This window comes from Phalacrocorax carbo, chromosome 6 (assembly GCF_963921805.1).
Source record: "Phalacrocorax carbo chromosome 6, bPhaCar2.1, whole genome shotgun sequence".
Lineage (NCBI taxonomy): Eukaryota > Metazoa > Chordata > Aves > Suliformes > Phalacrocoracidae > Phalacrocorax > Phalacrocorax carbo.
The window spans coordinates 61360873-61373105 of NC_087518.1; the positions used below are offsets into that span (position 1 = coordinate 61360873).

At 44.5% G+C, this 12233-nt stretch overlaps 1 long non-coding RNA gene across 1 annotated transcript in view; it reads left to right on the forward strand.

Annotated features, from left to right (window-relative positions):
* The window catches only part of LOC135313986 (uncharacterized), a 443735-nt gene that overhangs the window by 3043 nt on the left and 428459 nt on the right, over positions 1-12233 (forward strand). Inside the window, exon 2 of the long non-coding RNA XR_010373508.1 lies at positions 6714-6821. This is a non-coding gene — a long non-coding RNA (uncharacterized LOC135313986). The remainder of the gene's footprint in view (positions 1-6713; positions 6822-12233) is intronic.

Consider the following 12233-nt stretch of genomic DNA (forward strand, 5'->3'; position numbering starts at 1 on the left):
TTTCTTTTTTCCCACGAGCCTGAGACAGTTGTCAGTGGCCCTTATCCCATTTCTGCTGTATCCCTGGTTTATCCTCCCATACCTCCTGAGTCCTGCCTAGATGCAGTGTTTAGTTTGACCTGGCTTAGGTACCGCCTGGCCACCTTATACACCCAGACAGAAAGAACAGTTAATTGTTGTGCCTGTGGTTAGGTAATGTGCACTCAGGTCACAAGTGAGCACTGGATTAATGAGCTCACGGCCAAGTTAATATCACTTACAGACCGTGGGTGCTTTGGTCGTAGTGTCTCGAACAAACTCTGGCCATGACAGGGAGAAGAGCAAAGGTTCCCCTTCCAGCCGTGCATCGGGGTGACCCCGGGGAGCCGGGGCAGAGGCCCCGCTGGGCTGTCAGGCCGGTCGGATGCTGGAGTCCAGGGAACCGGGCGGGAGCGGGAGTATTTCAGGATGCTTCCCAGTACGCCCTGCCAGCTGCAGATGAGAGAGAGAGCGGAGGTCCCGTCGTCTGGAAACAAAGAGCAGCGGGAGCCCAGGCTGCGGGCGGGACGCGACGGCCACCTGCCGGCTGCCGGCCCGGCTGGGAGAGCACGCAGGGAGCGGGCGGGCTCGGCCGCCGCCGCGGCCTGCGCTGCCGTGCCTCGGCCTGCGCCGCCGTGCCGCGGCCTGCGCCGCCGTGCCGCGGCCTGCGCCGCCGTGCCGCGGCCTGCGCCGCCGTGCCTCGGCCTGCGCCGCCGTGCCTCGGCCTGCGCCGCCGTGCCGCGGCCTGCGCCGCCGTGCCGCGGCCTGCGCCGCCGTGCCTCGGCCTGCGCCGCCGTGCCGCGGCCTGCGCCGCCGTGCCTCGGCCTGCGCCGCCGTGCCTCGGGCGCCGGGCTGGCAAACTTTTCCTTCTCCTGATGCCTCTTACCGAGGGCTATTAATCATCCTCCGGGTGAGGAATTATGTAGCGCGATGACTTGGTCCTGTGCGATGTTTTGGTAGAGGAAGCAGTGGGATACAAAATCAAATCACAGAATCACAGAATCATTAAGGCTGGAAAAGCCCTCTAGGATCATCGAGTCCAACTGCCAACCCAACACCCCCAGGCCTCCTAAACCATGTCCCAAAGTGCAACGTCTACGTGTTTTTTTAACCCCCCCAGGGCTGGTGACTCCCCCACCTCTCTGGGCAGCCTGTGCCAGGGCCTGACGCTCTTGAAATTTTTCCTAATATCCAATCTAAACCTCCCCTGACACAGCTTGAGGCCGTTTCCTCTCGTCCTGTGACTAGTAACCTGGGAGAAGAGACGTGTACACCATGAAAAGATTTGAAATAGTTCATAGGTCATAAAATGTCATTTTTTTATATGGCAAGCATTCAGACTTCTGTTCTAGGACTTATGGTACTTAATGTTTCTGTTATGCTGACTATTTTGAACCACTCGGGCAAAGGAGGAGTAGAACAGGCTGCCCAGAGAGGCTGTGGGGTCCCTTCCCTGGAGACATTCACCCCCCGCCTGGACGCGGCCCTGTGCCCCTGCTCTGGGGGTGCCTGCTCAAGCGGGGGGTGGGACGGGGTGAGCTCCAGAGGGCCCTGCCAAACCCTGCCGTTCCGTGAGTCTGTGATTCTGAGATGTCAACAGAAGAAAGGATGCTGTCACCAGATTTTGAATTGTAGAGGCAATAGAAAAGTTGAGGCAATAGTTTTTATAAACGATCTGTGGGGCTGTGACTGCAAATGTATTTCTAGATTAACCAGAATGTGCCACTGAATCTTATGGAATCTCATCAGAGCCAATAACTGTCCCAGATTCCTAGGATTTTTATGGAGGCTCTGTATATGGTACCTAGCTGCAGTAGTAAACTGCTAAAAATATATATATCAACTTTATGCCTCTGCTAATGATATTTCTCAGTATTGCTATGGGCCACTGTCTTCCTTGAAAACAAGTAATGTTCCCATTGGAAACAGTAAGAAATAGTGAAAGTGGCAATTTGTAGTGAAATTGCCTGAAATGAAATTATCAGCTTCATCTGCTGGGAAGAAGCACCAAACAACAAAACCCACAAAAACCCCAGCCTTAAACTATGTAGAAAAGTGATCAATTTTGAGCAAGTTGCTTTTAACTGTTACTTAGATATACAAGTACAATGAGACTTAACTACCTGGAAGGGTTCTTCTACTCTTATTAAAACCAGGGCAAAAATAGTAATTGAATTCTGCAATGGATTAACTTTGGTTAACTTCAGTTAACCTAATCTCGAAATTAGTAAGGGTGTGGGATGGTGATTACGTGAATAAAACCCTTGTTGTTAACCTAATCATAGAACAGTCTTTTACATTGGAGAACAACCTATGCATAAAGAAAGATGCTGAAGGTAAACAGTGAAGGAAAACATTAAAGATGTCAGAACTTAATCAGTTTTGAGGAGAACAAAGTTTAGTCAGTGCAGATATACAGCCATACAAAACCCTGTACACAGTATCCTTCTACCAGCACTCTAAATTCAAGGAATATTCACATATAGCAATCGAAAACACAAAGGGTACACTAAAATGCTAGCCTGAGAGTCTCACGCAGACCAGCAATTATGCTAGGCTTGCTGTGTGATTCCGCACCTGCCTGAGCATCAGGGGGAAAGCGTTGGGTCAGTTGTTAGTCTGTGCTAAGTCAAGGTTGGCTGATGACTGGGGCAGCTGCATCCAGCTCTCCTCTGGCTCTGCAGCCTCTCTGGCCCCATCTTCCCCAAACAGAGCAGAACTGGAGGTACGGGGCCAGCTGTGCCTCTGCAGAGCTTCTCACCTAGAAACAAGTTGCTGCTGATTTCATACAGATGAAAGAAACAGTTGGTGCCCTGAAACTGTTGTCTGTCCCCCTCTACTAGAAACCTGGGATAACACTGCAATAATTATAGCCCGTACCTGAGAAACATAAGACTTAACTGTCCTGACATTCTCTAGGAGGAGGGTAGATCTGTTTTCTCTGAGAGCCTCGCTGTATGTACTCTACTCTTTTAAAACCTATTTATATAATGGTCCTTGATGTGCACAGCTTCTCTTCCCTGTGTGCTGAAACATGGAAACTTGCACATGCACAAATAGAGGACGATGAGGGTCCTAGGATGACATCAAAAAGGGGAAGTTTAAGCTGAACACCAGGAAAAATGTCTTGCCGGTGATTCTGTTGGGAGTCTAATCTCCCCAGGGGAAGAGTGGAAGCTCCATCCGCTGGAGTATTTAAGACTAATGTAAAAGTCAAATAAATATGCAGTAGGAATAGTTTTGCCTTGGCAATGAAAAAGAACAGATGGCTTAGCAGATATCATCCATCCCTAAAATCTCTGGTTTTGTCTGTAAGACGTTATGGCTCTAGAAATACCCTGCACAGGCCTCGTGTCAGCTGAAGCTTGTATGAACTTCAGCAAGAAGATCACGTCCCTCTGGGTTTGCTTTAATTTTCCTTTTAGAACGGCAATAACAGTTAAAGAACAGGGCGTACACTGGAGATAACTAACTGGCTGGGATTAATGATGCTTGGTTGTATGCTGTGCCGTCAGTGTTTGTCAGCTGATCATGAATGGAAAGGGTATGACTTCTGCCTCGCTCGCTGTTACTGAAAAGAAAATTTTCCTTCCTTCCCCTCCCGGACGCAATCAGCCTCTAAACCTCATATGCTCACTTCGGTCCAAAATTGCCAAGTCATAAGTTGGACCCTGTTGTGATTTATTTATATCATTTGATTGGCCCAGACATCCTTGGCAATAGCTTAGAAATGTACTGCTGTGATAAACAATCTTAACAAGTATTTCACAGCATTGTCCTAATGGAATAAATCCCCACTAGGCCCCAAACCTTCTGCTGAGCCTCACCCATCAGTCGTGTCCTGCCTGGCTGCAGAGAAAAGGACGGGGTTTGCATTGCGTCTGGATGGTTAATACATTTCCACTGTTACAGGCTAAATGATGGGGGGGGGAAGCTCCCCAAAGGAGAGGAGCGGTGCTGCAGGTTGTGCCACCTGTGGGCCTCGTTCCTTCTGTGTGGAATTCGTGTGTGTCCGTAGCGTTACTGTGGGCAGACGCGCAGGTGTGCCGCTGGCTTGTGTATTGTACAGCCTGCGGTATCGAAAGGTTCAGCAGGGGTTTTGCTGCTCTGAAATGGGTGTTAGCCTGAAACGTTTAATTCTGTTAGTGTTCATTTTTATGGCAAGGTTTTAAAGCTTTACACTGGAAGTTGACCTAGTAGTGAAAGCAGCGATAATACAGAATGCTTTTGCAAAATGCGTGTTTTCCTCCGTCTTACTCTGCTGTCGTGTATTGTGCAATTACATAATAAAGGCTACCTGGGCATAATGTTAAAGTTGTAAAGCCAAACGGTCATGAAGTCAGAAAGCCCAGAGCACCCCTTGCACCACAGGGCACCCTTGCTTATGACAAGTGACTCCTGGGAAGTCCCACCCCGGGTGTTGCAGCCTTGTCTGTAGGCTGCTGTGTTTATGGTTTCATTGCCTGGTACGAAGTGCTGGAATGTCCTCAGTGGGAGAGATTCCTCAGATAATTCAGCTCCCAAAGTCCATTAAGTTTTTACTGAAGATTCTGGGAGGATTTAGTCAGATTTTGGTGGTGACAAAGCATAACAAAGGTATACTTCTCAGCTGGACCCACTTCAAAGGTAGGCATGTCAGAACTTCCCAGTGAAAGTGATAAATCCGCAGTGATGAGAAAGAGGTGATTTTGAGGTTGTTTGTTTGTTTGTTTTTCATTGTTTCTCCCCCCAAAAAACCTTAGTCTAATGCAGACAGCTCTGTGGTAAACAAAGGCAGAATGCTTCAAGTTTGGCCAATGAGAAACAGCAGAAGAGTTTACAATGAAAAGATAATTGCGAAGCAGTGTGGCTTTTGTATATTTTGTCATTTTTCATGTACATATTATGAATCATGGACCTCCTCCTCACCTTTTTTGTAACAGAAAGCTGCAGTCATACAGAAGAGGACCAAACTTTATAGCAGTGTAGCTAGCTGGGTCTTTTTTATACTTCTATGTTTAAAAAAAAAACCCAAAAAACCAAATAAAATGTTAGGAGGAACTTTCTAAAATACGTGTGGTAGATGGACTCCTAACTGCTCTTTGCAGCTTTGAAAGCCCCCTGTTTAATACAGAATCCCTTTCAGCAAGCCCTGAAGGCAGAAATGGGTTGTCATCCCAAGCACAGCTCGAATACACTTCTAGAAGCTTGTAAAAAGGAAGAGCATCGTGGCTGAAGCTGATACCAGAGATAAATGTGAATTAGAGGGCTTCTAAGGAACAGCTGTGGCACTGTGTTTAAATTGCCCTTTTAGAAATGCTTTTAACAGTACGTGATAAGTGTATGTTTAAAGGAGGAATGTATCTGGGGTAGGAACTGATTAAAAATTAATTTACAATAACAGCATGAAAGGTAGAAGAGTACAGGCTAATGTTTTATTTAAGTGGCTTTACCATCGTGTGTTTCTCTAGCGTAAGTTTTGTTATGAAAGTGAAGCCCATAGGATGCAATTCATGGGGGGTGAAATGTTTCTGTGAGGAAAGCAAATTAAAAAACAAAAAAAAAATCTTTTATGGATATAAGACTAGGAGGATCAAAGCATCATGAAAAGTGATAAAATTAGGAGACAGTTGTGTTGTTTTTGAGTATGATGTCATTTTCCATCAGTAAGAAAAAACCACAGAGGGTGAAGCATTTCATTAGGTGAAGCCAAGCCAAGCCCAGAAGTGCTGCATGATGGCCAGCGCAGTATTTTTGTGTTTTTCATTATGGTAATATCCACCCTCTGAATGCTGAAGATCTGCTACCGCATATGGACTAACCGAATTAATGTCAAGTGCCCGTATAGTCAAGCGCAAAGAGCAGTGCTGCATATATGCCTTAGAATCCTAAAGGTTGTCTTTGGAAAAACATCTGGGCTCTTTGAGGTTTGGTGGGTCTGCATCAGCTTATAGGAGGCGATGAGCTAGATGCAAAAGAAGCTGCAATCTGTGTGCTAATTAGTGGGTTGTTTCTGTCAGTTTTGACTAACCACGCTTTTTCCCATACGTTAGCTAGAATTCTAATTAGGATGATGGTCTAACAGATATCGCAGTTGGACCTGGGCTAAAAAAAGTAGTAGTACTGCATGAAAATCTGTTTTGTGGCTGCCATCACTCATCAGTTATTGCATTGCTGCTAGAAAAATCCATGTTTCACTCAGATGCTTGAAACCCTGTATGAGTCTTCCCTCAAAAATAAAAAAAGGGGGGGGGAATAGAAAGCAAGCTAAAGCTACTGGTGGAAATCAAGATAATAGAAGCAAATGCTTAAGGAAAAATAACATTTTCTGATAATGTTGATGGTGGGGAGGAATGACCTCAGAAGAATGGTAAATGAGGTAATGGGGCTGAACGTGTTCAGTGCTTTTGGCAGGTCCTTTTCTTCCTCACTGTCCGAGGGGTAGCTGGTCTAGCATAGGCCTGCCTACCCCTGGTTTTGATCAGTAGCATCAGTTCCATTCTGAATGTGGTTTTGTTGAGCCCTCTCTCTTCTTGTGATCTTCACTTCATCTTTAAATCCATCAGTCATTCCTAATGATCCCGCATGGATACGTGGCGAGCTCTTGTGAACAAGCTGGTTGGGCGCAGACACACACAGTGTCTGCAGAAAGTTTAAAAAAAAAATTCTGATGAATAATAAGCAGATTTCCAGCAATATTTTTTTTTTAATTTCAGGTGACTTAGGATTTCATCCACTTGGATCAGTCCTGTATCTCCACAGACACGGACAGAATATATGTAAAGTGCCTCTATCTGTGAATGTGGCAATCCATATTTTACCAGGTACATTTCTAACAGTATAATTCAGCTTTCATTTAGACAGTTTTGTAATAGTATAATTCCCTTGATTTCCACAGAGGTACATTTTATTTACTCCAGTTTAAGTGGGATTAGATTGGACCCCAGCATTTATGTAGCAGAGTAAAGTCAGTAATGGATAAATATGACAAAATTTATTTTGAGTCGGTACATTAAATAAAATTTAGCCCGTGTGTAACTGCTGAATCCATGATGAAGGTGGTCTATATGTGAAGGGGGAACCATTTTCGCACTGTGCTGGTAAGACAGTGCTGACAGGACTGTATTTTTGCTGTGTGTTTCCAGCAGAGGGCAGATAAATACACCTTTTCCAACCTCAGGAACTAAATGAAAGTTCCATTGTAAAAACACGAGCAGCAAGTTTTATATATTGCAGCAATAAATTATGAATCTGTAAAAAGAAGAAGAAATAAAATCAAAATAAGCTTTTCATATAAAAGCAAAGTCAAACAAGAGCCAAAATTTGCAACATCAGCTTTTCAGTTGATACTTTAGCATCATCCTTTTTTTAACCTTACTCTCTTGATATATTAAGCCATGACATCAGCTGTTTTCTTTCCAGTTTTTCCCTCTTTGGTTAGTACTGTAATTTTCTAGCATTATATAAATGATACATAAGGCAGGGGGTGGAGCGGGGGGGGCAGAATTTATAACTACCGTCAGTGTTCTCTGTTGTGCAAAGTCTACTCTTTATTTTTCCTTAGCTGCAGATTCTGGTTATCCGCAGGTTTCTTGCCAGATTTCTTCCAGCTGGTACCGCAGCACTCATCGCTTCACCCAGGCAAAGCATATGGTTCTCCCTTGGAGACCCATCGCTTCTTTCCTGAAGAAAAATCTGAATAATCTCTGGATCTGAGAATTTCAGTTTGGTTAGTTAGAAGCAATTTATCTGACCTGTCTTTTCTGTATCTCACCAGTCTAGCCGTATAACAGGCCCTGGTGTCTTCCAACATAGAATCTGTGGCATCTGGGAGAGTGGGAGGATGTCACTCTTGCAATGAAATTAATTTGCTTCCTGCAGAAAACTGATTCCCCAGTCAGGGAAGGCCCCTCTTCAGGACATGACAGAAGAAAAATTCATAGCTTCACCAGTTTCCCAAGCCTGCAACTGTCATGCAGGGCAGTTTCAGAGGTTCACTTCAGCCCAGTGATACCTGCTGCTTATCTCTCAGCCTGACTCCTTATCTTTTATATGCAGACCACCTTCGTTTTTCTGCCATCTAATGAGACGGCCATGAAACCTTTGAGAATTTGCTTTTAGCTTTGAGAAAACATTCTGTGGAAGTGTTCACCTCAACAAATTTGCTGTTTTCTCATGTTCAGGTGTGGCACAAAGGCATACAACGGGAGCACTACAGTTTTTACTTTGTCATTGTAGTTTGCTTCATATGTCCTGAAGTAGACATGTCCTGTCATTTCTGGGACCTAAGTCAGTATAAGAATGCCCATGAGATTATTATGTGTATTTGAAATAGACCTGAATTTCCTGTTAGAGTTTAGCTAACAGAGGTAAGTGTATCACAAGAGGAAGAAATATACTTGACTTGCAACCCTTTAAGTGTCTAGATGCAATACAGTTGTATTTTCACTGCATTCCACATCTCCAAGGGGTGTCCAGGGACTCCGGATCACACTATATTTTATCACATCAAAATAATTCTGTGTCTTTCTGCAAAGTAAAAGTGTGTCACGTCAGTTAATAGCCGTTGTTATATCATTGGTAAATGGGGGATAATTCCAAAACCAACTGGACTTTGCCATGTTTGTCTGCATGAAGATGTCGCTATTTATCATCGTAATGTCTAGAAATTCCAGTGACAGACATCTCTGTCTCAGTACAGTCCAGTGAAGAACCACAGTCTAAGTCAGTGAATAGCTACAGATGCAGCAGAGCATCCAACGCTACTCTGCTTGGATAATCAGAGGCTTTGACAGCGAATGGATTATTTTTCTGATCAAGTATGTAGCCCAAACTCATGGGCTTTGAAAGTCATGACTCCTCTCTTGGAAAAAAGTGGCATATCTAATCAAAATCCCTTTGTCTTTGTCTGTAAAAAGTACTTATTCAGCATACAGAGGGAAAGGAAAAGGGCTTGGGCTGGATTTTCCACAGCCGACGGTCATACAGGACTGCTGTTGAAGGGGAGTGTAGGCCAAACGTCACTGTGTGACTGTACTCTGTGCTTAGGTCAGAAATAGTATCACCGGGGGCTTCTCAGATCCCCTCTTTTGTTGAGCTCTAACAAGTGGCATCAGTCTGAATAGTCGATGAAGTAAGGAGAATATAGAAAATGGCAGGTTGGTTTTTTTTTTTTAATTTACCCTGCTGTTCTGTTTTACGTAATTATACACATAACACAAAAACAATTACAGTGTAAATTATTAGCCTGTTACTGACAATTTTGTCTTTCACATGCCATTCTTTTCCCAAAGGCTTGTGCCCTCCTGCATTGCGTTAGATTGCTCCTGGAGCCGGCAATTAATTTGAATAAGGGCCTACACCCGCCAAAGGAAACTGGAATAGAGAACGGATGCTGGATTTGGCGTAGGAGGAGGCCGTTTGCCTGGCTGCAGCCCTAGGCTGTTGTCCAAGGAGAAATTAGACGTTAAATATAAGAAAAGCACTCCCACCCAAACTGCTCCTCCAGCAGTTTTGCTTTACTTTCCTCATGGCTTAGTTTAGTGTCTCATCAGTCCAGTTTCATAGCCTGAGAGAGCTGAAAGTTGAATAATTGCATGTTTACAATTCCTGAGGCATTCTGGCTGTTTCTGCGGAGACGGGAGAACAGTAAGATGTATTTTATAATAGAAGCAGATTCCTTCAGTGAGAAAAACAGATAATATTTTTATGGGGCAATAGAACAGTTGGACATTAACTCATAGATGTCACATGATGTCATAGATGTCAGATGATGTCATGCCTGCATGACACAGACAGGCTGGTTGCGAGCCACAGGGCTATTTTTTTTTTTTTCTTCACACAGGACATGTAAGGCCGTTTGGATCATTTTGTCTGGCTTCCAGTGAGGGAGCGGTGATTTCTATGCTAAATGGGACAGGGTTTTGAACTAGTTGGAACAGATGGAGAGAAAATTGGACTGTTGTGTTAAGAATGGGAAATTTCAATGCAGATGGATTAAGAGGTCACCTTTATACTCTAAACTGCTTTTTTCCCCCCACCTGTGCCCAGCATCCAGGTGAACTTTTGCATAATCTATCCTAGTCGTACTAACTCTTTTGCCAAATGAAATAGTGAAAAAATCCCCCTTTTCCATGAACTAATACGACCTTCAGAATTACCTTTCCAGTCTGTCATAACCAAGAAATACTGCTCTGCAAGAGGATTAAGATATTTTAGGGAAAATTATGATGGGGGGGGTGGGGGAGGGAGATGTTCTGGTAAAAGAAAACTGTTTTTTTCCAAAGTAAACAAGGTGATCTAAATGACTTCCAATTGCTCTATATTTCTGTGGCCTACGAATTGCCACAGGTGGAAACCTGTCCTCCTCTGGAGCTGTGAGGGGAACACAGCTGTTTACCTGGAGCGTTAGGAGGTTTGGTCACCACTAGCATTCTGTTTAATGATCTACTGATACTGGCATTCTGCAGTTACAAAGAACATAAAGGAAAAGTCATAAACACCTTACCTTCCTCTCAGCTGGTGGTGCTCTTTGGCAGCTGTTAGGCCCCCGGGATATCTGCTTTTGTGGTATTAACCTTAATTACCGTGCTAACTATAGGCTTTTAAAATATTAACCTCAGCTGAGTGGTGGGAAGTGAAGACAACTGGCTGTTGGTTTAATTGCCTATTCATAGCCTATTACAGATTTTGGACATTTCCTGGAGCCTTACAAGATGTCCATTCCTTGTTTGTTTTTTTTTTGGGTCAAGAATATATTTTTTATCAGCAGTGTTTCCCATACCCAGGGCCTTTCAAATTTATCCCCAACAATTGGCAAATATTTGAATGTGTTTGTGGAAATTGTCCATCTGATTGTTTGGCAAAATTTCAGGGGCTTCTCTTGAAGCTTTTTTAGCGTTTCTCAGTCTGGTTGCCTGGAAAAAGGCCAAACAATAATATCCTCACATATCAGCCTGCACAGTCGCACAAAAGTCCTACTGTTTCTATGACAACAAATAGCTTTTTCATCGCCCCCAACTCAGTTCTGTGAAGTACAGTAGCCTGTACAACAGATTAGTGGGAAGGTGGCGAGCCTTCTGGATTTGAAGGTGTACAGGTACCTGTAAAGGCTCCTATTTCTCAGAGCTCGGTTATGCTGATGCTACAGTAAGGAACTGGCTGCAGCGCAGCATGGGGATGCCTGAATGAGCTTCGGGGTGGGTAGCTCAGGCACAGACAGCACGAGGAGCTGCGAGTTCATTTACTCTGCTGAGAAGTGACTTACGTGTGTTGGTTTGTCTTGTTCAAATGCTTCCCACTGAGTTGCAAGGAAGCTGTAGTACAGAAGGGAGCTTTTTTTTAAAGGAAACACCTCTTTGATTATCTCCTTCCCGTCAGCATTCAGCAGGCTTACATGTCATGCTTAAAGAAATTTCTTCAGACTCAGAACAAATTTTCACGTTTATCTCATGCCTTCCCATGCTTTTGCTTCCACATTTCTGGGAATGCTTTATACAGCTCATTCCTCTCTTCTTCCTGAATCTCCACTGAACATTTCTTTTGCAGTCTCACTTCACCAAATTTGCATTTTGCTACTTTTAACAATTGTTTTTTTAATGGTCAAGTTCCAGGTTGTCTTGTCCTTCCAACGCCTCCTCTGCTACCCTTGATCCTCACTGTTTCTTTCTCCCTCATCTTTCAAAACTCGGCATTTTTGGTTATCCCTTGAGCCTGTTTCTCAGCATCTCCTCCGGCTGTGTCTGCTCTGAATGCCAGAGCTGTGACAGCAGCTTGTGGGGAATTCCTGGCCGTCCTTTGCACCGGCTGGCAGGGGGATCGGCAGCAGTGCTGCTGTGCGCTGATAGCGTGGGCTTGCTGCCCTTCGGGCACCTCCTCTAAATCTAGTTCACCGGAGTGAACTACCACTGCCAGAGTTGTAGCCCTTTGTGGACTGTTTCCAGATGCCAGGCTCCTCGTAACTGTTCAGAGGACAAAAGACAACAGCTTGCAGCTTGCCTTCTCCGGTGGCAGCGGCAGAAGGCAGCGAACATGGCTACATGTACCTTCATTTTTCACTCTGCATCCTGGACGAGCACACTGCTCACCCACCTGTTGTTACAGTATTAGAAAAATCCTCCTTTGCTGCCTGACTGGGCTGAAATACTAATAGTTGGCAGCAGGAGACAATCTCCTCTTCTGCACCGTCTATTGAGATTTTAAGCTTCAAAGGGAACAAATTGTATTGAAGATGACGC